The sequence below is a fragment of the Triticum urartu genome, chromosome 3A (genome assembly GCF_056163025.1).
Source record: "Triticum urartu cultivar PI428250 chromosome 3A, HENAU_Tu73, whole genome shotgun sequence".
Taxonomy (NCBI): Eukaryota; Viridiplantae; Streptophyta; class Magnoliopsida; order Poales; family Poaceae; genus Triticum; species Triticum urartu.
In genome coordinates this window covers 540606082-540630890 of record NC_141875.1, presented here as the reverse complement: position 1 = coordinate 540630890, position 24809 = coordinate 540606082, and positions in this window count along the sequence as shown.

The window sequence follows — 24809 nt, the reverse complement described above, 5'->3', positions numbered from 1 at the left end:
CCAAATGGGCCATTGAGCTCCTCCCGTTCGACATAACATACAAACCTCGGCGAGCCATTAAATCACAAGTATTGGCTGACTTTGTCGCCGAATGGACGGAAGCCGAACTCCCTAAAGAGTACGGCGCATACTCCAATTGGATCATGCACTTCGACGGCTCCAAAATGCTGGCTGGTTTGGGGGCTGGTGTCGTCCTGACATCCCCAGCCGGAGATGCAGTGCAATACGTACTGCAGATACTGTATACCGACTCCAACAACGCAGCCGAATACGAAGCCCTGTTACATGGTCTCCGGATGGCAGTTTCCATGGGCATCCAACGCCTGGAGGTGCGTGGGGATTTGAACCTCGCAATATCCCAAATAAATGGAGACTTTGATGCCAAGGATCCGAAGATGGCGGCCTATCGAAAGGCCGTCCTAAAGATGTCAGCTCAGTTCGAGGGACTCGAATTTCACCATGTGGCTCGGGAAAACAATCAGGCGGCGGATATCCTCGCCCGCATCGGCACAAAACACGATGCGGTCCCCCCGAACATTTTTTTGGAGAGGTTATTTAAGCCATTCGTGGTATGGGAAGGGGACACCGGTAACAATAGTCCGGACCCGGCCAAGATGCTCGATACCGAACACTCTGACATAATCGAAGGCTCTGCCACCGAAATAACACCTTCAAGCCATGTCATAATGGCCATCATTGCCCCGTGGACAGAACCATTCTTGGCCTACCTAACTAGGCAGGAACTTCCCGCGGACCAAAATGAGGCACGCTGCATAGTGCGGCGATCTAAAGGTTGTATAAAAAAAGCACTACCAGAGTCCTTCAAAGGTGCATCTCCGAAGAAGAAGGGCGGACGCTTTTGGCAGAAATTCACGTCGGACTTGGAGGCCACCACGCCGCAGCCCGGGCCCTTGAAAGCAAGGCCTTCCGTATAGGGTTTTATTGGCCGACGGCCCGGGCAGACGCACAAGACTTGGTCCAATGCTGCGCTGGGTGCCAGCCTTTTGCAAACCAAAGCCACATGCCACCCACCGCCCTCCAAACAATCCCCATTACCTGGCCCTTCGCGGTCTGGGGGCTTGACATGGTTGGACCCCTTAAAGGGGGAACCCATAAGAAAAAATACTTACTGGTCATGGTGGATAAATTCACCAAATGGATAGAAGCCAAACCTATTAAAACAGCCGAATCTGGACCGGTGATAGACTTCATATCCGGGGTCGTACACCGTTATGGCGTCCCCCACAGCATCATCACTAACAATGGCACGAACTTCACGGACGATGAGGTAAAACTCGGGTGCAGCAACATGGGCATCAAGCTCGATTATGCTTCCGTCTATCACCCACAAACCAACGGCCAAGTTGAGCGAGCAAACGGTCTTATCATGAGTGGCATTAAACCCAGATTAGTGCGGTCCTTAAAGGAGTCTAACACGCACTGGGTAGAGGAGCTCGACTCCGTACTCTGGGGGCTGCGGACCACGCCGAATCGCACTACCGGATATACACCCTTCTTTATGGTGTACGGCGCAGAGGTAGTTCTGCCCTGTGACATAATTCATGACTCACCTCGAGTGCGCATGTACGAAGAAAGAGAAGCCGAGCTCGATCGGCAGGACAGTCTGGACACCCTGGAGGAGGAGCGCGACGTGGAAAAAGCCTGTTCCGCATTTTATCAGCAACATGCTCGCAGATACCAAAGCAGAGAAGTACGGGCCAAAACTTATAACATTGGCGAGTTAGTTCTACGCCTGCCGGAGAAGAAAAAGTCCAAGCTTGAGCCCAAATGGGAAGGTCCCTTCATTATTGACCAAGTTCTGACCGGTGGAGCGTACCATCTGCGGGATGCATCGAATAATCGACTTGAGCCGAACCCATGGAACGCAGCCAGGCTCCGAAGATTCTACGCCTGGCGCCGGACTCTATGTTTGTCTCCTTCATCTGTCCATTTTTTGCATAGACATTATCTGTCTTTTTTCTCTTTCTTTCTTTTATTCTTTCTCTAGGCCTTCAAGGGCCAACTTGTGCCTCGCTTGCACATTATAGATTCGCTAACCGTGCTCATTATACCTGGGGGCTTCTTACACAGAAGCTTAATTATCTATCTGGGCTTCATGCCCCGCACATGTGTTATTCTTCCGCATGTACCTTTTCTTCGCCACTATATGCATCGATATGACTTAAGTTTTGGCCAAGCTGGGTTGCCTGGCTCTTGTATTTATGCCCTACATCCCCGTTAATTTGGCTAGGGCATAAGGGGAGCACCTCTGCGATTGTTACTGCCGGGTCAGCCAGATGTGTACCTCGGACTGGGTGAAGCCGAAAGCTAGCGTTCTTAAGGGAATATTCGGTCGGCGAACAAAAGATGATTTTTATTTATTTATTTTCCATATGTGCCCCCAGATGTTTTTGCCTGCGTTTCCTCTCGCAGTACGGACTTGCACTTTAGGGCATGCATACCCAGGGAAAGGAACCCTTAACAGAACTATTCTCCCTGGAAGATGTTTCTTACTACCCATGTAATATAACATAACTAGTTGGGCACTTGTCTGTTCAAGCACTAATGACCCCTACGCCTGGTTTCCACGCATACCCCGGTTCTTATATAACTGGGCGGGTATTCGGACACACTCCGGACTATCGGGTCCTGAGGTTGAAGCGAAAAGGTCCGCCATGACAAATGATCTACAATCCGGCTAGAAGGCATTATACATGTCACTTTAATTACATAGTCATGTAGACTAACTAAATTCCTCTTCTATACCATCCAACAGGTGGTCTAGCCTACAATCCTGTTGGGAATACTTTGCGGCTAATTCTACTTGCCCATACACTAAGCTAACGGGGATCTCTTTCCCATCGGGTCCCACAGGTCCGACCTCGGCCATGTGGTTCGGGTCAGTCTTGGTATACCGCGTCTTCACCATGGCCCAGGCTTCCATGGCACCTTGACGGCAGGCCGATATCTTCCATAATCAGAAGCGCCACCGTGCTCCCTTGAGATTCTCCGCAAGCTCTCCAATGCCTTCTCGCAGGGAGACGGCTGGCCACAAGGCCTGGGCAACACCTTGCATCACCTGTCGAACTTGTTCGTGAAGTTGTGAGAGCTCAGATAGAAGATCACTTGTAGGCCCGGGCATCTCCTCTGCGGGACGACCCGTCAGCATACCTGCAGACATAACTCTGTTAGCCGGCTTCTCCGCCGACCCCTTTTTTAAGGGTTCGTTCAAGCACTCAGTGAAAATGCCGCGTCGAAGCCGCTTATTCTCCTTCTCGGAGTCTGCAAGCTGGGCTCAAACATCTTTCAGTTCCACGCTCAGCTTGGTATTGGTGTCTTGGAGATTGTTTTTCTCCCACCTGACCTCAGTCAGCACGCGTTCGCCAGCCTTTAGCTGTCGTACGGCATGCTGCTCCTCCGGATTCTCTCCGGATTCATCTGCAATATCTATTGTTAGATCTGCAGCCACGCCGCACGCTATATGGTACCTGTCATTCTTTGAAAGAAATATTACCAGCTGGGGACTTTTTAGGTTCCTTCAATGCGGCAACAGCGGCCCGAAGTTGGGTCTTGCATTCCTCCAGCTCCTGTGACAATCGAGTATTCTTCTCTGTAAGAACCTGCACAATAAGATGATCCTTAAATCAGTTTTGCAGACTGTTTCAATTCTCAGGGGCTACTGATACATATAATCGTCAGATTTGCTTACCCGTACATCCTTTACATACTGGTATGTGGCTCTGGCTAGACCATTTTGAGCAGCACGGAGATACGCCTCTCCAGAATTGAAGGCATCAAATGCCTCTGGTGAGAAGCAAGCGTCGCGGAGTACGGCCCGGCGACACCTATGATTCATGGCGCTCTCCACTTCTGAATTCGTAGCGGATATCCTATCTACATCCTCTATAGGGGGAGTATCCGGCGTCCACCCCATGTCGGCTTCTGCCTCTATGTCCGGTCCTGGAGCCCGACTGGTGGAAGCATGATTGGCAGCCTCACCGGACATATTCCGGCGAGCGTTTTTTCTGTTAAAGAAACATGGATGTCATTACATTTCAAGAAAGACGACAACCACGGAGCGGGGTTTCTGTCATAACTCTGCGCCGGCGTCTCCGTCCTGACCGCCTTCCTTTTTGGCCTGCCCGGCCTCGGTGCCTCTTGTTGGTGAGTTGCTGCGGGTTTGGCATGGCGTCCCGAATGCCTTCCCTGTAAAACACCATATGTATATGGTAAGTGAAGTGTCTAAAAGGGGATCCTAGTTTTTGGAGTTGGGATTTTTGGTTTTTCTTACATGTGACACAGGAAGTGATGACCCACAAGTATAGGGGATCTATCGTAGTTCTTTCGATAAGTAAGAGTGTCGAACCCAACGAGGAGCAGAAGGAAATGATAAGCGGTTTTCAGCAAGGTATTCTCTACAAGTACTGAAATAAGTGGTAACAGATAGTTTTGTAATAAGGTAAATTGTAACGAGCAACAAGTAACAAAAGTAAATAAGGTGCAGCAAGGTGGCCCAATCCTTTTTGTAGCAAAGGACAAGCCGGAACAAACTCTTATAATAGGAAAAGTGCTCCCGGGGACACATGGGAATATCGTCAAGCTAGTTTTCATCACGTTCATATGATTCGCGTTCGATACTTTGATAATTTGATATGTGGGTGGACCGGTGCTTGGGTGCTGTTCTTACTTGAACAAGCATCCCACTTATGATTAACCTCTATTGCAAGCATCCGCAACTACAACAAAAGTATTAAGGTAAACCTAACCATAGCATGAAACATATGGATCCAAATCAGCCCCTTATGAAGCAACATAAACTAGGGTTTAAGCTTCTGTCACTCTAGCAACCCATCATCTACTTATTACTTCCCAATGCCTTCCTCTAGGCCCAAATAATGGTGAAGTGTTATGTAGTCGACGTTCACATAACACCACTAGAGGCTAGACAACATACATCTTATCAAAATATCAAACGAATACCAAATTCACATGACTAATAATAGCAAGACTTCTCCCTTGTCCTCAGGAACAAACATAATCAAAGGGGTAATAATATGCATAAAGGATCTGAACATATGATCTTCCACCAAATAAACCAACTAGCATCAACTACAAGGAGTAATCAACACTACTAGCAACCTACTAGCACCAATCCCGTACTTTGAGACAAGAATTGGATACAAGAGATGAACTAGGGTTTGGAGATGAGATGGTGATGGTGAAGATGTTGATGGAGATTGCCCTCTCCCGATGATAGGAGCGTTGGTGATGACGATGGTGATGATTTCCCCCTCCCGGAGGGAAGTTTCCCCGGCAGAACAGCTCTGCCGGAGCTCTAGATTGGTTCCGCCTCGGTTCTGCCTTGTGGCGGCGAAGTCTCGTCCCGAAAGGTTGCTTCCTATTTTTTTCTCATCGAAAGACTTCATATAGGAGAAGATGGACGTCGGAGACCCACCAGGGGGCCCATGAGGTAGGGGGCGTGCCCTGGTAGGGGGGGCGCGCCCCCCACCCTCGTGAGCAGGGTGTGGGCCCCCTGGACTTCATCTTTGGCGAGGATTTTTCTTTATTTATTTTAAGATATTCTATGGAGTTTCAGGACTTTTGGAGTTGCACAGAATAGGTCTCTAATATTTGCTCCTTTTCTAGCCCTAGAATTCCAGCTGTCGGCATTCTCCCTCTTTATGTACCTTGTAAAATAAGAGAGAATAGCCATAAGTATTGTGACATAACGTGTAATAACAGCCCATAATGCAATAAATATCGATATAAAAGCATGATGCAAAATGGACGTATCAACTCCCCCAAGCTTAGACCTCGCTTGTCCTCAAGCGAAAAGCCGATAACAATAAATATGTCCCCATGTTTAGAGGTAGAGGCGTCGATAAAAATAAAATACGGACATGAAGGCATCATGATTATTCTCATAACAACAACATATATAGATTTTGTCATATGATTACTTATGTTCAAGCGATGATCTATTCACAATGCAAAAGTTTGAATCATAAACCTTATTGGGCTCCAAAAAACTATAATCTCAGTCCTCGAAACAATTGCAATTTATCATAACATCGGAAAGAGTCTATGTCAGAGCTTAAAAGCAAGTCCACATACTCAACTATCATCTAGTCCTTCATAATTGCTAACACTCACGCGATACTTGTGTTTATGGAGTTTTAATCGGACACAGAGAAAGATAGGGGCTTATAGTTTTGCCCCACAACCTTTTACCTCAAGGGTAATGTCAACAATAATGGTTTATGCTCCCCAACATCCAATTAGATATATATATCATGTTCTTTCCAACATGCTAAGCTTGCCAAAGGATAAAGTGAAAAAGGAAAGGTGAAGATCACCGTGACTCTTGCATAAGGTGGAAGATAATAATAAAGGATAGGCCCTTCGCAGAGGGAAGCAGAGGTTGCCATGCGCTTTTATGGTTGGATGCACAAAATCTCGATGCGAAAGAACGTCACTTTATATTGCCCCTTGTGATGTGAACCTTTATTATGCAGTCCGTCGCTTTTATTACTTCCACATCACAAGATCATATAAAGCTTATTTATCCCACACCAATCAATCATACATATTTAGAGCAATTTTTATTGCTTTGCACCGATGACAACTTACTTGAAGGATCTTACTCAATCCATAGGTAGATATGGTGGACTCTCATGGCAAAACTGGTTTAAGGGTATTTGGAAGCACAAGTTCTACTTAGTGCTGAGAATTTGGCTAGCATGAGGGGGAAAGGCAAGCTCAACAATTTAGAGGATCCATGACAGCATACTTTATCTCAGATGTAAGAAAGACATAACTCATTACGTTGTCTTCCTTGTCCAACATCAACTCTTTAGCATGTCATATTTTAATGAGTGCTTCCAATCATAAAAGATGTCAATGATAATATATCTATATGTGAAACCTCTCTTTCCTTATTACTTCCTATTAATTGCAACAATGACCAAAGCTATGTCTGCCAACTCCCAACAACTTTTAATCATCATAATCTTTCTATGTGAAGTCATTACTCTCAATAAGATCAATATGAACTTGTTGTTTCTTTTTATTCTTTTTCTCTTTTCTTTTATTCACCCAAGATCATGGCAAAATAATCAGGCCCTTAACTCAACACTAATCTTTATTATATATAGCTCACGGACTCGATTACAAAGAGAGATCATAAAGCAAAACTCAAAACTAGATCATGCCATAAACTTTATTCTACTAGATCAAGATACTACTAATAGGATCGAACTAAGAAAAACGGTAAAGATAGGAGATGTGATTGTGATACGATACCGGGGCACCTCCCCCAAGCTTGGCAGTTGCCAAGGGGAGTGCCCATACCCATGTGATTATATCTCCTTATTTGTTGTTGGTGTAATGTTCTTGGCGATGATTCCCCTCAAGATGCGGTTTTCCTCTTCGAGCTTATTGACTTGCTGCTTGAGGTCCATTATTTCTTTACGGAGCTTTCCTGTGATGGCTAAAGCTCCTTGCACCCAAGGGTGTTGCATAGCTGCGGGAGAACAAGAGACACTCCTCCTCATATTTTCATAAGAAAGAAATCTAACATTGGAAGGGATAACCGAGTTTGGGATAGCTGAGCTCTGTAGTTCCCCCATCGTGAACCCAGCTCGGAAGCGAGAGGTGACTTCTTGATCCTCCATGGCATCTACCCTAATCAGGTCAGCCTCCATCTCTTCCTCCGTTGCTGACCCAAAGTGGTCAGCGTCGCTGTTTGCCCTTGGTTCCAGTGCCGGATTGGATACCCGGCTCTCCCCGACTGACTCTTGAGAAGACATCTTGCTCTAACCTGCAGCAGCAACAACTCGAAACAAAAAAAGAGGATATTTGCATGGTACGGGAGTCAAAACCTTCAGGAGGATATATAATGAATTTTTACCGACCAAAATACATATCGTGCAAGAAAACGGAGTCCGGAAGGCACACGAGGTGCTCACGAGGTAGGGGGCGCGCCTAGAGGGGTAGGGCGCGCCCACCACCCTCGTGGGGCCCTCGTGTCCTTCTCGGACTGCTACTTATTTTTCTATTTTTCTAAATATTCCAAAACGGAGAAATATTGCCTTAGAAATTGTTTTGGAGTCGGTTTACTTACCGTACCACATACCTATTCCCTTTCGGAGTCTGAAACGTTCCGGAAAGTGTCCCTTATGTATTCCTCCGGGGTTACAGTTTCAATAATATTGGTTTCAACATTTATGGGATTACCTGAGATATAATGTTTGATTCTTTGACCGTTTACCACCTTCGGATTTGTGCCTTCGAAGTTGTTGATTTTTATTGCACCGGAACGATAGACCTCCTCGATAACATAGGGGCCTTCCCATTTAGAGAGAAGTTTTCCTGCAAAAAATCTTAAACGAGAGTTGTATAGCAATACATAATCACCTACATTAAACTCACGCTTTTGTATCCTTTTGTCATGCCATCTTTTAACTTTTTCTTCAAATAACTTGGCATTTTCATATGCTTGGGTTCTCCATTCATCAAGTGAGCTAATATCAAATAACCTCTTCTCACCGGCAAGTTTGAAATCATAGTTGAGCTCTTTAATAGCCCAATATGCCTTATGTTCTAGTTCGAGAGGTAAGTGACATGCTTTTCCATATACATTTTATATGGAGACATACCCATAGGATTTTTGTATGCAGTTCTATATGCCCATAATGCATCATCAAGTTTCTTGGACCAATTCTTTCTAGACCTATTAACAGTCTTTTGCAAAATTAATTTGAGCTCTCTATTGCTCAATTCTACTTGACCACTAGACTGTGGATGATAAGGAGATGCAATTCTATGATTAACATCATATTTAGCAAGCATTTTACGGAAAGCGCCATGAATAAAGTGTGAACCACCATCAGTCATTAAATATCTAGGGACTCCAAACCTCGGAAAAATAACTTCCTTAAGCATTTTGATAGAAGTGTTATGATCAACACTACTAGTTGGAATAGCTTCTACCCACTTAGTAACGTAATCAACAGCAGCTAAAATATGTGTATATCCATTAGAGGCAAGAAAAGGTCCCACATAATCAAAGCCCCAGACATCAAACGGTTCAATAACAAGAGAATAATTCATAGGCATTTCTTGACGTCTACTAATATTACCAATTCTTTGACATTCATCACAAGACAAGACAAACTTACGGGCATCCTTGAAAATAGTAGGCCAATAAAACCGGATTGCAATACCTTATGTGTAGTTCTGTCTCCAGCGTGGTGTCCTCCATAAGCTTCGGAGTGACACTTGCGTAGGATCTGTTCCTGTTCATGCTCAGGTACACAATGTCTAATAACACCATCTACTCCTTCTTTATAAAGATGTGGGTCATCCCAAAAGTAATGTCTCAAATCATAGAAGAAATTTTTCTTTTGTTGGTATGTGAAGCTAGGTGGTATAAACTCAGCAACAATATAATTAGCATAATCAGCATACCAAGGAGTACTACGAGAAGTACTTATAACATTTAATTGTTCATCGGGAAAGCTATCATTAATAGGTAGTGGGTCATCAAGAACATTCTCTAACCTAGACAAGTTGTCTACTACGGGGTTCTCAGCTCCTTTTCTATCAACAATATGCAAATCAAATTCTTGTAGCAAGAGAACCCATCTAATAAGTCTAGGTTTAGCATCTTTCTTTTCCATAAGGTATTTAATAGTAGCATGATCAGTGTGAATAGTTACTTTAGAATCAACAATATAAGGTCTGAACTTATCACAAGCAAATACAACTGCTATAAGTTTTTTTTTCAGTAGTAGCATAATTTCTTTGAGCATTGTCTAGAGTCTTACTATCATAATGGATAACATTTAATTTCTTATCAACTCTTTGCCCTAGAGCAGCACCTACAGCATAATCACTAGCACCACACATAATTTCAAAGGGTAAATTCCAATCAGGTGGCTGAACAATAGGTGCAGAGACTAATGCTTTCTTAAGTATTTCAAATGCTTGTACACAATCATCATCAAAGACAAATGGTATATCTTTTTGCAATAAATTAGTCAGAGGCCGAGAAATTTTTGAGAAGTCCTTAATGAACCTCCTGTAAAATCCGGCATGACCAAGGAAACTTCTTATACCTTTGATGTCCTTGGGACATGGCATCTTTTCAATAGCATCAACTTTGGCTTTATCAACATCAATACCTTTTTCAGAAACTTTGTGCCCCAAAACAATACCTTCATTAACCATAAAGTGGCACTTTTCCCAATTCAAGACAAGATTAGTTTCTTCACATCTCTGCAACACTCGATCAAGATTGCTCAAGCAATCATCAAAAGAGGAACCATAGACGGAAAAGTCGTCCATGAAAACCTCGCAAATCTTTTCACAAAAGTCAAAGAATATAGCCATCATGCATCTTTGAAAGGTAGCAGGTGCATTACATAGACTAAAAGGCATACGTCTATAAGCAAAAGTACCAAAAGGGCATGTAAAAGTAGTCTTTGATTGATCTCTAGCCGACACAGGTATTTGAGAGAAACCAGAATAACCATCTAGAAAGCAATAGTGTGTATGTTTGCATAATCTTTCTAGCATTTGATCAATAAAAGGTAAAGCGTAATGATCTTTCTTAGTAGCTTTATTTAATTTGCGGAAATCAATTACCATCCTATAACCTGTGATAATTCTTTGTGGAATCAATTCATCTTTATCATTAGGGACAACAGTAATACCTCCCTTCTTAGGGACACAATGGACATGACTTACCCACTGACTATCAGCAACGGGATAAATTATACCTGCCTCGAGAAGCTTGAGTATTTATTTTCTTACCACTTCTTTCATTTTAGGATTTAGACGTCGTTGAGGATCACGAACTGGTTTGGCATCTGCTTCCAAATTTATTTTATGTTGACATAGAGTGGGACTAATACCCTTAAGATCATCAAGAGTATATCCAATAGCAGCATGATGCTTCTTCAGAGTTTTCAATAATCTTTCTTCTTCATGCTCTAAAAGGTTAGCACTAATAATAACAGGATATATCTTATTTTCATCAAGATAATCATATTTAAGATTATCAGGTAAAGGTTTAAGCTCAAACACGGGATCACCCTTGGGTGGAGGGGGATCCCCTAAAATTTCAACAGGCAAATTGTGTTGCAGAATAGGTTCCTGTTTAAAGAATACATCATCTATTTCCCTTCGTTCGTTCATGAACATATCATTTTCATGGTCTAGCAAATAGTGTTCTAAAGGATCACTAGGAGGTACAGCAATAGAAGCAAGACCAATAACTTCATCCTTACTAGGTAATTCTTCCTCATGATGTTGTTTACTAAATTTAGAGAAGTTAAACTCATGAACCATATCATCCAAGCCAATAGTAACAACATTCTTTTCACAATCTATCCTAGCATTAACAGTGTTCAAGGAGGGTCTACCAAATATAATGGGACAAAAGCTATCTTGTGGAGAAGTAAGAACAAGAAAATCAGCGGGATATTTAGTTTTCCCACACAAGACTTCAACATCTCTAACAATCCCAATTGGTGAAATAGTGTCTCTATTGGCAAGTTTAATTGTGACATCGATATCTTCTATCTCAGCAGGTGCAATTTCATTCTTAATTTCTTTGTACAAGTCATAAGGTATAACACTAGCACTAGCACCCATATCACATAAGCCATGATAACAATGATCTCCTATTTTAATAGAAATAACAGGCACGCCTACCATAGGTCTATGTTTATCTTTGGCACACGGTTTAGCAATTCTAGCAGTTTCACCATTGAACTGAATAACATGCCCATCAATATTATCAGACAAGAGATCTTTAACAATAGAAATATTAGGTTCTACTTTAATTTTCTCAGGGGGTACATAAGTTCTGATATTGCTTTTACGAACAATAGTTGAAGCTTTAGCATGATCCTTTACTCTAACAGGGAAAGGTGGTTTCTCAACATAAGAAGTAGGAACAATAGGATCATTATAAGTGACAGCCTTTTCTTCAATTTTAATAGGTGCAGCTACTTTTACTTCTATGGGAGGATGATATTTAAACCACTTCTCCTTAGGGAGATCAACATAAGTAGCAAAAGATTCACAAAAAGAAGCTACTATCTCAGAGTCAAGTCCATATTTAGTGCTAAACTTACGAAAAATATCGGTATCCATAAAAGATTTAACACAATCAAACTTAGGTGTCATACCTGACTCCTTACCTTTGTCGAGGTCCCAATCTTCAGAGTTGCGTTTAACTCTATCCAATAAATTTCATCTGAATTCAATAGTCTTCATCATAAAAGAGCCAGCACAAGAAGTATCGAGCATGGTGCGATTGTTTTCAGAAAGCCGAGCATAAAAACTTTGCATAATTATTTCTATCAAGAGCTCATGATTGGGGCATGAATATAACATTGATTTAAGCCTCCCCCAAGCTTGAGCGACGCTTTCTCCTTCGCGAGGCCAGAAATTATATATATAATTGCGATCACGATGAACAAGATGCATAGGGTAATACTTTTGATGAAATTCCAATTTCAATCTTTTATAGTCCCACGATCTCGCATCACATAGCCTATACCATATCAATGCGTCTTCCTTCAAAGATAAAGGAAAGACCTTCTTCTTAGCAACATCATCGGATACACCTGCAAGCTTAAATAATCCACAAACTTCATCCACATATAACAAGTGCTCATCAGGATGCTTTGTTCCATCTCCTGTAAAAGGATTAGCGAGTAGTTTTTCCATTATACGCGAAGGAAATATAAAAGGAGTTTCATTTTCAATAGGTTCAGTAGGTTGAGGAGCAATTCTTTGCTCTACTGGACGGGATGAAGATACCCCGAACAAGCCCCTCAGAGAATTACTTTCCATAGTAACAAGTGACAGTAAATTTCAGCACACTATATAAATTTTTCCTTACCAAATTCCACCTACCAGAAGCGCTACACTCCCCGGCAACGGTGCCAGAAAAGAGTCTTGATGACCCACAAGTATAGGGGATCTATCGTAGTCCTTTTGATAAGTAAGAGTGTCGAACCCAACGAGGAGCAGAAGGAAATGATAAGCGGTTTTCAGCAAGGTATTCTCTGCAAGTACTGAAATAAGTGGTAACAGATAGTTTTGTAATAAGGTAAATTGTAACGAGCAACAAGTAACAAAAGTAAATAAGGTGCAGCAAGGTGGCCCAATCCTTTTTGTAGCAAAGGACAAGCTGGAACAAACTCTTATAATAGGAAAAGCGCTCCCGAGGACACATGGGAATATCGCAAGCTAGTTTTCATCATGTTCATATGATTCGCGTTCGATACTTTGATAATTTGATATGTGGGTGGACCGGTGCTTGGGTGCTGTTCTTTCTTGAACAAGCATCCCACTTATGATTAACCTCTATTGCAAGCATCCGCAACTACAACAAAAGTATTAAGGTAAACCTAACCATAGCATGAAACATATGGATCCAAATCAGCCCCTTACGAAGCAACGCATAAACTAGGGTTTAAGCTTTTGTCACTCTAGCAACCCATCATCTACTTATTACTTCCCAATGCCTTCCTCTAGGCCCAAATAATGGTGAAGTGTTATGTAGTTGACGTTCACATAACACCACTAGAGGCTAGACAACATACATCTTATCAAAATATCAAACGAATACCAAATTCACATGACTACTAATAGCAAGACTTCTCCCTTGTCCTTAGGAACAAACGTAATTACTCACAAAGCATATTCATGTTCATAATCAGAGGGGTAATAATATGCATAAAGGATCTAAACATATGATCTTCCACCAAATAAACCAACTAGCATCAACTACAAGGAGTAATCAACACTACTAGCAACCTACTAGCACCAATCCCGGACTTTGAGACAAGAATTGGATACAAGAGATGAACTAGGGTTTGGAGATGAGATGGTGCTGGTGAAGATGTTGATGGAGATTGCCCTCTCCCGATGAGAGGAGCGTTGGTGATGACGATGGTGATGATTTCCCCCTCCCGGAGGGAAGTTTCCCCGGCAGAACAGCTCTGCCGGAGCTCTAGATTAGTTCCGCCTCAGTTCCGCCTCGTGGCGGCGGAGTCTCGTCCCGAAAGGTTGCTTCCTATTTTTTTCTCATCGAAAGACTTCATATAGGAGAAGATGGACGTCGGAGACCCACCAGGGGGCCCACGAGGTAGGGGGGCGCGCCCTGGTAGGGGGGCGCGCCCCCCACCCTCGTGAGCAGGGTGTGGGCCCCCTGGACTTCATCTTTGGCGAGGATTTTTCTTTATTTATTTTAAGATATTCCGTGGAGTTTCAGGACTTTTGGAGTTGCACAGAATAGGTCTCTAATATTTGCTCCTTTTCTAGCCCCAGAATTCTAGCTGCCGGCATTCTCCCTCTTTATGTGCCTTATAAAATAAGAGAGAATAGCCATAAGTATTGTGACATAACGTGTAATAACAGCCCATAATGCAATAAATATCGATATAAAAGCATGATGCAAAATGGACGTATCAGGATGCAGTCCCAGATAATCGGCCGTAATGGCCACCATGGCGTCATCACAGCTTAATTGATAGAACTATCGGTCTATCAGCTCCACGAATATGTCCGGATCTTCTTCGAGTCCGGGACCGAGGGCCCGGTCAGGGTCCTCTGGTTGTGGAGATGGGCTGCTGACCTCCCTTATGGATTTTCGTAGTTCCTGCCGCAAAACGGCAAGGTGAGTACCTACGACAAAGAATGCGGGAAGAATGGGAGTAAGGAGATATAACTCACCCAGCTTGGAGGGTTGTACATGGAGAATCCATCCCGTGGCTTGATGCGGATGAACTCCTCTTCCTCTCCCTTGAACAAGTCGGACAGAATTTTTGCTAAAGCGGCAGCGTTGTCCGGACCCTTACGCCCGCAACGGGTGGCGTCATCTTCCCCATTAAAACACCACAAGGGGTGCCCTCGATATTGAAGTGGTTGCACTCCCTGCATTATGCATATTGACATAACCTTGATTACTGTCAATCATGATTGAGTCAGCGCTTTAATCTGGTTCATCAGGTAAAGGACTTCTCCGTTGTCTTCCTCCTGGGGGCTCCGTGGGCGCCAACTTCGGCGTTTCTTTAGAGGAGCATTGCTGAACTCAGGAAGACCCCGCCGAACAGGGTCCGGAAGGGGGACGTCCTCCACATAAAACCATTCCGAAGGCCAGTCTTCGGACGTCTTCTTCGGAGTACCGGACAGGTATCCGGTTTCGGTGATGCGCCATATTTCGGCTCCACCCACTTGATAAAGTGACCCCTTCTGTGTACGAGGGACGAGGCAAAATAACCTTTTCCACAGCTCGAAATGAGCCTCGCAGCCCAGGAATAACTCGCAGAGGGCAATATAGCTGGCGATGTGTAAAATGGAAGTAGGGGTGAAATTATGCAGTTGGAGGCCGTAAAACTCTAGGAGCCCGCGGAGGAACGGATGAATTGGAAATCCGAGTCCCCTCAATAAATAAGGAAGAAGGCATTCCCGCTCCTCCGTAGAGGGGCTGGGGAAGCTCTCCGCTTGCTCCCCGCCATTGTAGGTGGCGATCCCGGCTCGGACGGGCACCATATACGCTGGAGGGAGAAATCCCTTAGTCTGCAGTTCGACTAATCGACTGTGTGGGACTGAACAGCTCTCCCAATCACCGGGCTTAGGGCTACGGGGGCGGGAGGAGGAGCTGCGGAGGTCGGCCATGCTGGAGTGGATCTTTCTGAAGCGCGCTCCGATGGATTCTCGCTGGGGGAGGATGGTATGGATTGGATCTAAGAATCCCCATCCCTTTAATAGACAATTTATTTATCTTCCTAGGGGGGCGAATGTAAAAACGCCTTGGCGCCTCGCATTCATTCGACGCGTGGAACATGGCCCTTATTGGGCGCAGAAGCCAAGAGGTTCAACATTTATGGGACCAGACACTGGTTAACAAACGTTCGAAATTTGGAGAAGAACCCGCCTTGCAATGCCGAAGACAACACTGCGACCGGACTCATCGTCATTGAAGCCTGATTCGGGGGCTACTGAGGGAGTCCTGGATTAGGGGGTATTCGGACATCCGGATTATATCCTTTGGCCGGACTGTTGGACCATGAAGATACAAGATTGAAGACTTCGTCCCGTGTCCGGATGGGACTCTACTTGGCGTGGAAGGCAAGCCAGGCAATATGGATATGTATATCTCCTCCTTTGTAACCAACCTTGTGTAACCCTAGCCCCCTCTGGTGTCTATATAAACCGGAGGGTTTTAGTCCGTAGGACAACATACAATCATACCATAGGCTAGCTTCTAGGGTTTAGCCTCTCCGATCTCGTGATAGATCAACTCTTGTACTACTCATATTATCAAGAATAAATCAAGCAGGACGTAGGGTTTTACCTCCATCAAGAGGGCCCGAACCTGGGTAAAACATCGTGTCCCTGCCTCCTGTTACCATCCGCCTTAGACGCACAGTTCGGGACACCCTACCCGAGATCCGCCGGCGTTGACACCGACACCCGCTCTTTTGCTATGCTGCGATACCTACCACTTGCTATATCATGCCTCCCATATTGCCATGTCAAGCCTCTAACCCACCTTGTCCTAGCAAACCATTGTTTGTCTATGTTACCGCTTTTCTCAGCCCCTCTTATAGCGTTGCTAGTTGCAGGTGAAGATGGAGTTTGTTCCATGTTGGAACATGGATATTGTTGGGATATCATTATTATATCTTGTTTACTTTAATGCACCTATATACTTGGTAAAGGGTGGAAGACTCGGCCTTATGCCTGGTGTTTTGTTCCACTCTTGCCGCCCTAGTTTCCGTCATACCAGTGTTATGTTCCTTGATTTTGCGTTCCTTACGCGGTTGGGTTATAATGGGAACCCCTTGACAGTTCGCCTTGAATAAAACTCCTCCAGCAAGGCCCAACCTTGGTTTTACATTTGCACTAACAACCTATCACCTTCCCTTGGGTTCTGCAGACTCAAGGGTCATCTTTATTTTAACCCCCCCGGGCCAGTGCTTCTCTAAGTGTTGGTCCGAAACGGGCAGCCTGCGGGGCCACCTCGGGGAAACTTGAGGGTTGGTTTTACTCGTATCTTGACCTATCCGGTGTTGCCCTGAGAACGAGATATGTGCAGCTCCTATCGGGATTGTCGGCGCATCGGGCGGCTTTGCTGGTCTTGTTTTACCATTGTCGAAAAGTCTTGTAACCGGGATTCTCAGTCTGATCGGGTCATCCTAGGAGAAGGAATATCCTCCGTTGACCGTGAGAGCTTGTGATGGGCTAAGTTGGGACACCCCTGCAGGGTTTTAAACTTTCGAAAGCCGTGCCCGCGGTTATAGGCAGATGGGAATTTGTTAATATCCGGTTGTAGAGAACTTGACACTTAACTTAATTAAAATGCATCAACCGCGTGTGTAGCCGTGATAGTCTCTTCTCGGCGGGGCCCGGGAACTGAACACGGTTTTGGAGTTATGTTTGAACGTAAGTAGATTCAGGATCACTTCTTGATCACTTCTAGTTCATGACCATGCTTTGCCTCTCTTCTCGCTCTTGTTTATGTAAGTTAGCCACCATATATGCTAGTGCCTGCTGCAATTCCACCTCACTACCTTTTCCTACCCATAAGCTTAAATAGTCTTGATCGCGAGGGTGTGAAATTGCTGAGTCCTCGTGACTCGCAGATTACTTCCAAAACCAGTTGCATGTGCCAATGATACCGTGCAGGTGACGCAGCTGAGCTCAAGTGGGAGCTCGATGAAGATCGTGTTTTTTGTGTTGTTTTCGTTTCCAGTTGATCAGTAGTGGAGCCCAGTCGGGGCGATCAGGGATCTAGCATTAGGGGTGATCTTCTTTTATTTTGGTTCCGTAGTCGGACCCTGATTGTATTCTGGATGATGTAATGTTATATTTATGTATTGTGTGAAGTGGAGATTGTAAGCCATCTCTTTATCCCTTTCTTATTCAGTACATGGGATGTGTAAAGATTACCCCTCTTGCGACATGCCTACTATGCGGCTATGCCTCTAAGTCGTGCTCCGACACGTGGGAGATATAGCTGCATCATGGGTGTTACAGGGCACCCCATTGACACACACGTTTATCATTGATCTTTTAGCCGTGTGCGGTGCCCCCTCCACCGTAATCCACCTCGGTCATATCGTAGAGGTGCTTAGGCGAAGCCCTGTTCTGGTAGCATCATCATCACCGTCACCACGCCGTCGTGCTGATGAAGCTCTCCCTCGACACTCTGCTGGATCGTGAGTTCGTGGGATGTCACCGAGCCGAATGTGTGCAGATCGCGGAGGTGCCGTACTTTCGGTACTAGTATCGGTCGATCGTGAAGACGTACGACTACATCAACCACGTTGTCATAATGTCATAACGCTTCCGCTTACGGTCTACGAGGGTACGTGGACAACACTCTCCCCTCTCGTTGCTATGCATCACCATGATCTTGCGTGTGCGTAGGAATTTTTTTGGAATTACTGTGTACCCCAACATTTGACTGATATGCTTAAAATGAATCCTTATGCTAAGTACATGAAAGATATTGTTACAAATAAAAGAAAGATACCAGAGGCTGAAATTTCCACCATGCTTGCCAATTATACTTTTAAAGGTGGAATACCAAAGAAACTTGGAGATCCAGGAGTACCAACTATACCATGCTCCATTAAAAGAAACTATGTTAAAAATGCTTTATGTGATCTTGGAGCCGGTGTTAGTGTTATTCCTCTCTCTTTATATTGTAGGCTTGATTTGAATAAGTTGACACCTACTGAAATATCTTTGCAAATGGCCGATAAATCAACTGCTATACCTGTCGGTATTTGTGAGGACGTGCCTGTTGTGGTTGTAAACATTACTATTTTAACAGACTTTGTTATTCTTGATATTCCCGAGGACGATTATCCTTGGTAGACCCTTTTTGAATACTGCAGGGGCTGTTATTGATTGCAACAAAGGCAATGTCACTTTTCATGTTAATGGTAATGAGCATACGGTACACTTTCCGAGGAAACAACCTCAAGTTCACAGTATTAATTCTATTGGAAAAACTTCAACGATTACTATTGGAGGTTTTGAATTTCCTCTTCCTAATGTCAAGAAGAAATATGATATTCTTATTGTTGGGGACGTGCATATCCCCGTTGAGGTAACTTAGTGTTATTCGAAAATTCTCCGGTTTCATGTTATTCGAAAAGAGTTTGTTAACAAGACTTGATCAACCATGTTAGTGGATTCCTTTTGATGAGCATGAGATGGATGAAGTTAGAAAGCACAACTCTCTATACCCTCCTTTTACTTTCTATTATTTAGATTAAATAAAGTAAAAATAGTATTTTCTGTCTATTTTCTGAATAACCTTGCAATAAAAAACACCCCGAAAATAAAAGTTCTCTAAATGTCCTGAAAATTTTAGATGATTTTTTGTAGAATATTTATGAATTATTGGCACTGAGAACACACTAGGGGGCCATGATACGTCCATTTTTCATCATGCTTTTATATCGATATTTATTGCATTATGGGATGTTATTACACATTATATCACAATACTTATGCCTATTCTCTCTTATTTTACAAGGTTTACATAAAGAGGGAGAATACCGGCAACTGGGATTCTGGGCTGGAAATGGAGCAAATATTAGAGACCTATTCTGCACAGCTCCAAAAGTCCTGAAACTTCACGGAAGTTATTTCCAGAATATATAAAAAATACTGAGCGAAGAAAGTTCCAGAGGGGGGCCACACCCTGGCCACGAGGGTGGGGGGCGCGCCCTACCCCCCTAGGCACGCCCCCTGCCTCGTGGCCCCCCTGGTGGCCCTCCGATGCCCATCTTCTGCTACATGAGGTCTTTCGTCGAGGAAAAAATAATAAGCAAGCTTTGGGGAAGAAACTCCGCCGCCACGAGGCGGAACCTTGACGAAACCAATCTAGGGCTCCGGCAGAGCTGTTCTGCCGGGGAAACTTCCCTCCAGGAGGGGGAAATCATCACCATCTTCATCACCAACGTTCCTCTCATCGGGAGGGGGTCAATCTCCATCAACATCGTCACCAGCACCATCTCATCTCAATCCCTAGTTCATCTCTTGTATCCAATCTTTGTATCCAAACCTCAGATTGGTACCTGTGGGTTGCTAGTAGTGTTGATTACTCCTTGTAGTTGATGCTAGTTGGTTTACTTGGTGGAAGATCATATGTTCAGATCCATTATGCATATTAATACCCCTCTGATTATGAACATGAATATGCTTTGTGATTAGTTATGTTTGTTCCTGAGGACATGGGAGAAGTCTTGCTATAAGTAGTCATGTGAATTTGGTATTCATTCGATATTTTAATGAGATGTATGTTGTCATCCTTCTAGTGGTGTCATGTGAACGTCGACTACATGACACTTCACCATTGTTTGGGCCTAGAGGAAGGCTTACTGCAACAGCTTAATTCTCAAGCCCTTCCAACCGGACCTTTGTGAAGCTTTCCGCGAACTGAATCTCCAAGTTGTTCCTCAAGGCTTTCTTGCCAACCTCCAAGTCTCTCCTACTTCGGAAGATCAAATTTGTGAGGCACAACTTCTTGATGCCATGGTGAAGAAGGTGAAAAATGGGATTGCCAAGAGCCAACCCAAGTACAAGTGCTATTGCATTGATGACAAAGACACTCTATTCTTCGAGGATCGAACTGTGGTTCGTAAAGGTGATCTAAGGAAAGTCATTATGAACGAGGCGCACAATTCCCTTCTATCCATTCATCCTAGAAGTACAAAGATGTATCATGACCTCAAGCAATCGTATTGGTGGACTCGAATGAAGCAAGAAATTGCTCAGTTCGTGAATGAATGTGATGTGTGCAGAAGAGTGAAAGCAGAACACCAAAGGCCAGCTGGTCTCCTCCAGCCTCTTGCTATTCCAGAATGGAAGTTTGACCATATTGAGATGGACTTCGTGACTGGATTTCCCAAGTCCAAGCGCGGAAATGATGCTATCTTCGTTGTCATCGACAAGCTTAGTAAAGTGGCTCATTTCCTTCCAATCAAAGAATCTATCACAATAGCTCAGTTGGCAAAGCTATACACCTCCAGGATTGTCTCCTTTCATGGCATTCCGCAATTGATATCTTCAGATCATGGAAGCATCTTCACTTCTAAGTTCTGGGACTCCTTTCAGAAGGCCATGGGCACCAACATTCGCGTCAGCACAGCCTTCCATCCTCAAACTAGTGGCCAAGTCGAGCGAGTCAATCAAATCCTTGAAGATATGCTTAGGGCTTGTGTCATTTACTTCGGTGTGAAGTGGGAAGATTGTCTTGTCTTCCATATGCCGAGTTCTCCTACAACAACAGTTTCCAAGCGAGTTCGGGCAAGGCCCCAATCGAAATTCTCTATGGCAGAAAGTGTCGTACTCCTTTTAATTGGTCAGAGACTGGTGAACGCCAACTTCTTGGAAATGACTTAATCACATAGGCTGAAGAAATGCGCAAAGTCATCCATGAAAATCTCAAAGCCACGCAATTGCGCCAAAAGAGTTACTATGATAGGAAGCACCGTGACTTGGCTTTCGAGATCGGAGACCATGTCTACATCCGCGTCTCTCGAATGAAAGGTACTCGTCGCTTTGGTATCAAAGGGAAGCTTGCCCCTAGATACGTGGGTCCTTTCAAGATCATTGGCAAAAGAGGCGATCTCGCCTATCAACTTGAGCTTCCTTCCAACTTCGCAAATGTGCATGATGTGTTTCACGTGTCACAGCTTCGCAAGTGCTTCAAGACACCTGAGCGCACCATAAACTTCGAAGAGATTGATCTCCAAGAAGACCTGTCTTATCATGAGCATCCCGTTGCTATTCTTGAAGAAACCAAACGCAAGACTCGTAACAAGTCTATCAAATTCCTGAAAGTGAAGTGGTCAGACCATTCTGACCGAGAAGCCACTTGGGAACGCGAGGACCACCTCTGTTCTGAATATTCGGAGTTCTTTCAGTCCTAGATCTTGGGACGAGATCCTTTCATAGTGGTGGAGTGTTGTAACACCCCGAATGTAACTTGCCATATTTGTAACTCCGACTCTTGCCTTTTTCGGTTCTAAGTTATGAGATTCCCTTCGTGGTGGGGTTTTGTCTTTGTTTTGCATTTTTTTCGTGTCATGCATTTCATATCATATCATCATGTGCATCTCATTTGCATACGTGTTCGTCTCATGCATCCAAGCATTTTCCCCGTTGTCCGTTTTGTAATCCGACACTCCTAGGTGCACCGGCGTACCCCTTTTGTCTCTTTTCTGAGCGGATGTCAAACATTCTCGGAATGGACCGAGATTTTCCAAGCGGCCTTGGTACACCACCGGTAGACCGCCCGTCAAATTTGGTGCCATTCGGAGTCCGTTTGATGCTCCAACGGTTAACCGGGTAACCGTAAAGGCCTCGTGTGTGTTGCAGCCCAACACCCCTACAAAACGGCCCAATAACCCATCCAAACCACTCACATGTCCTCCGTCATTGGATCACGGTCGTGTGGGCAAAAACTACACTCCATTTGGACACTCTTACCTCCTCCTAGCTATAAATATGTGCACCCCCCCCCCAAATTCGGGTCCCGAAACCCTAAAATCCTCCTCCCGCCGCCACCGAACGCATCCGCCGGCGCCGGACACGTCCGCCGCATCTGTCTCGCCCAACCCACGCGTGACACGTGGCTCCTCGCGCCCGCCGCCGCCGAAGCCCGCCGAGCCCATCGCCGGCCCCCGCGGGGCCGGTTCGGCGCCGCCGCCCCCGCGCCGCCCGTGCGCCGCCCTGCTCCGTCACCGCCGCCGCCCGTCTTCTCCTCCTTCGGCGCCTCCTCCGGTGGAGCTCCGGCGCCGCCCCGTCCTTCTCCGGCGAGCACCCTCTCCTTCTCCGGCGACATCTTCGGTCAACAACGGCAAGCATGCACGAGCCCTAGATCTGAGATCTGGAGGTCTAATTTTCGACTGTCTTTTCTGTGATAAACTTTATGCCCCTGTTCTTCATGCCATAACTCCATGACCGTAGCTTCGTTTCATGCGCATGAGATATCAAAATGTTCTTTGGGAGATGCTCTTAATTTCATTCCATTGTGACATGCTTGTTTGAGTCCATCTTGATGCCCTAATCATTGATGCAAGAGTGCTATAAAATGTTTACTCCTGTTACTCATCAGATTTTGATGTTTTGGCAGTTTTGTCACATTTGATGTGTGCTTCATATGGGCATGAGCCCTACATGTGTTTTGAACTATGCCATGCCATCTTTACAGGGGTGTTTGCCATGTATTTTTGTGATCAATGTGGTGACTAGCACAAGCATGCAAACTAGGCTTCGAGATATTGCTGATTTCAGGGACTTAGGATTTTGCTAAATCTTGTTCTACTGTTATTTTTATGCAATGTAAATTTGATGCTATAGTGAGATCCATGCTTGTTTTGAGTATCTTCAGTAAGGGTCTTTTGGACATATGGTTATGCTCTATCCATCCATGGCCCTGTTTGCAATTATGGAGTGCCATAGAATGTCTTAATTTTGCTCTACTTTTGCTAAAAAATGTTCCTGGCAGATTGTTTACATGTTAATCAATTTTTCCATGGTTGTTGTTAGTGATCCATGCATGCTATGAGTTTGTTCTTGCTTTGGTTAGCTTCATGATCATGTCTTCTTGCTGGGAGTATTCTTAGTTTGTCATGCAATGCCTTGTGTTGAGTGCATCGAGCTCGCAAACATGCCGTCATAATTCTGTTTATGCCATGTCCAATTTTCTGCTAAGTCTGAATCTGTTAACGGAACTTGATATGTTTACATGGGTGCCATCATATCTTCTGATCCTTTTTGGCATATGGTCAGTAAGGGACTTTTGTTATATGCTTTGAGTAGATTCATGCCATGCCTTGTTTTGCCATGTTCTGATCCTGTGGCATGTTGTTATCTTGCTCTAAACATTGCTTCCTGATGTTAAATCCTGACATGTTAGTATTTTCACCAAGTCTGTGATGCTGATATCCTTTGCCCTTTTGCCATGCTTGTTTGAACTTGCTCTTGTGTGATTTAGCCGTAGCTCAGTGTTCATCTTTTGTCAAGCATCTTGAGTAGATCACTGCCATGTGCTTTGTTGCTATGTTGGAGTGCAGTAGCTTAGCTTCTTGTTGCATTCTAGATGGCATCGTGCTGTTAATCGCATAATTGTGCCATTCTTGTTTTGCTTGCCATTTGCAAACCGTGCATCCGATTCCGGTGATATTTATATCGATTTCGACCGAAATCAACTCATCTTTCCAGAGGCACACTTGGTATGCCAAGTTGAGTCCTGGTTCAATCTTTTCCTTCCGGAGCACGCATATGCATTGCATATCACATCCCGCATATCATGCCATGTTTTGCATCATGTTGCTTGCGCATTGCATCGTGGTTGATTGTGGTTTCCTTTGCTTGTGTTCTTGCCTTGGGTAGAGCCGGGAGACGAGTTCATGTTCAAGGAACCCGTTGAGCACGCATACGAGGATCAAGCTTTCGTCAACTCTGAGTTCATTTCAGGCAAGATGACCATACCCTCGAAATCACTTCTATCTTTGCTTGCTAGTTGCCCGCTGAGGGAGTCCTGGATTAGGGGGTATCCGGACATCCGGATTATATCCTTTGGCCGGACTGTTGGACCATGAAGATACAAGATTGAAGACTTCGTCCCGTGTCCGGATGGGACTCTACTTGGCGTGGAAGGCAAGCTAGGCAATACGGATATGTATATCTCCTCCTTTGTAACCGACCTTGTGTAACCCTAGTCCCCTCCAGTGTCTATATAAACCAGAGGGTTTTAG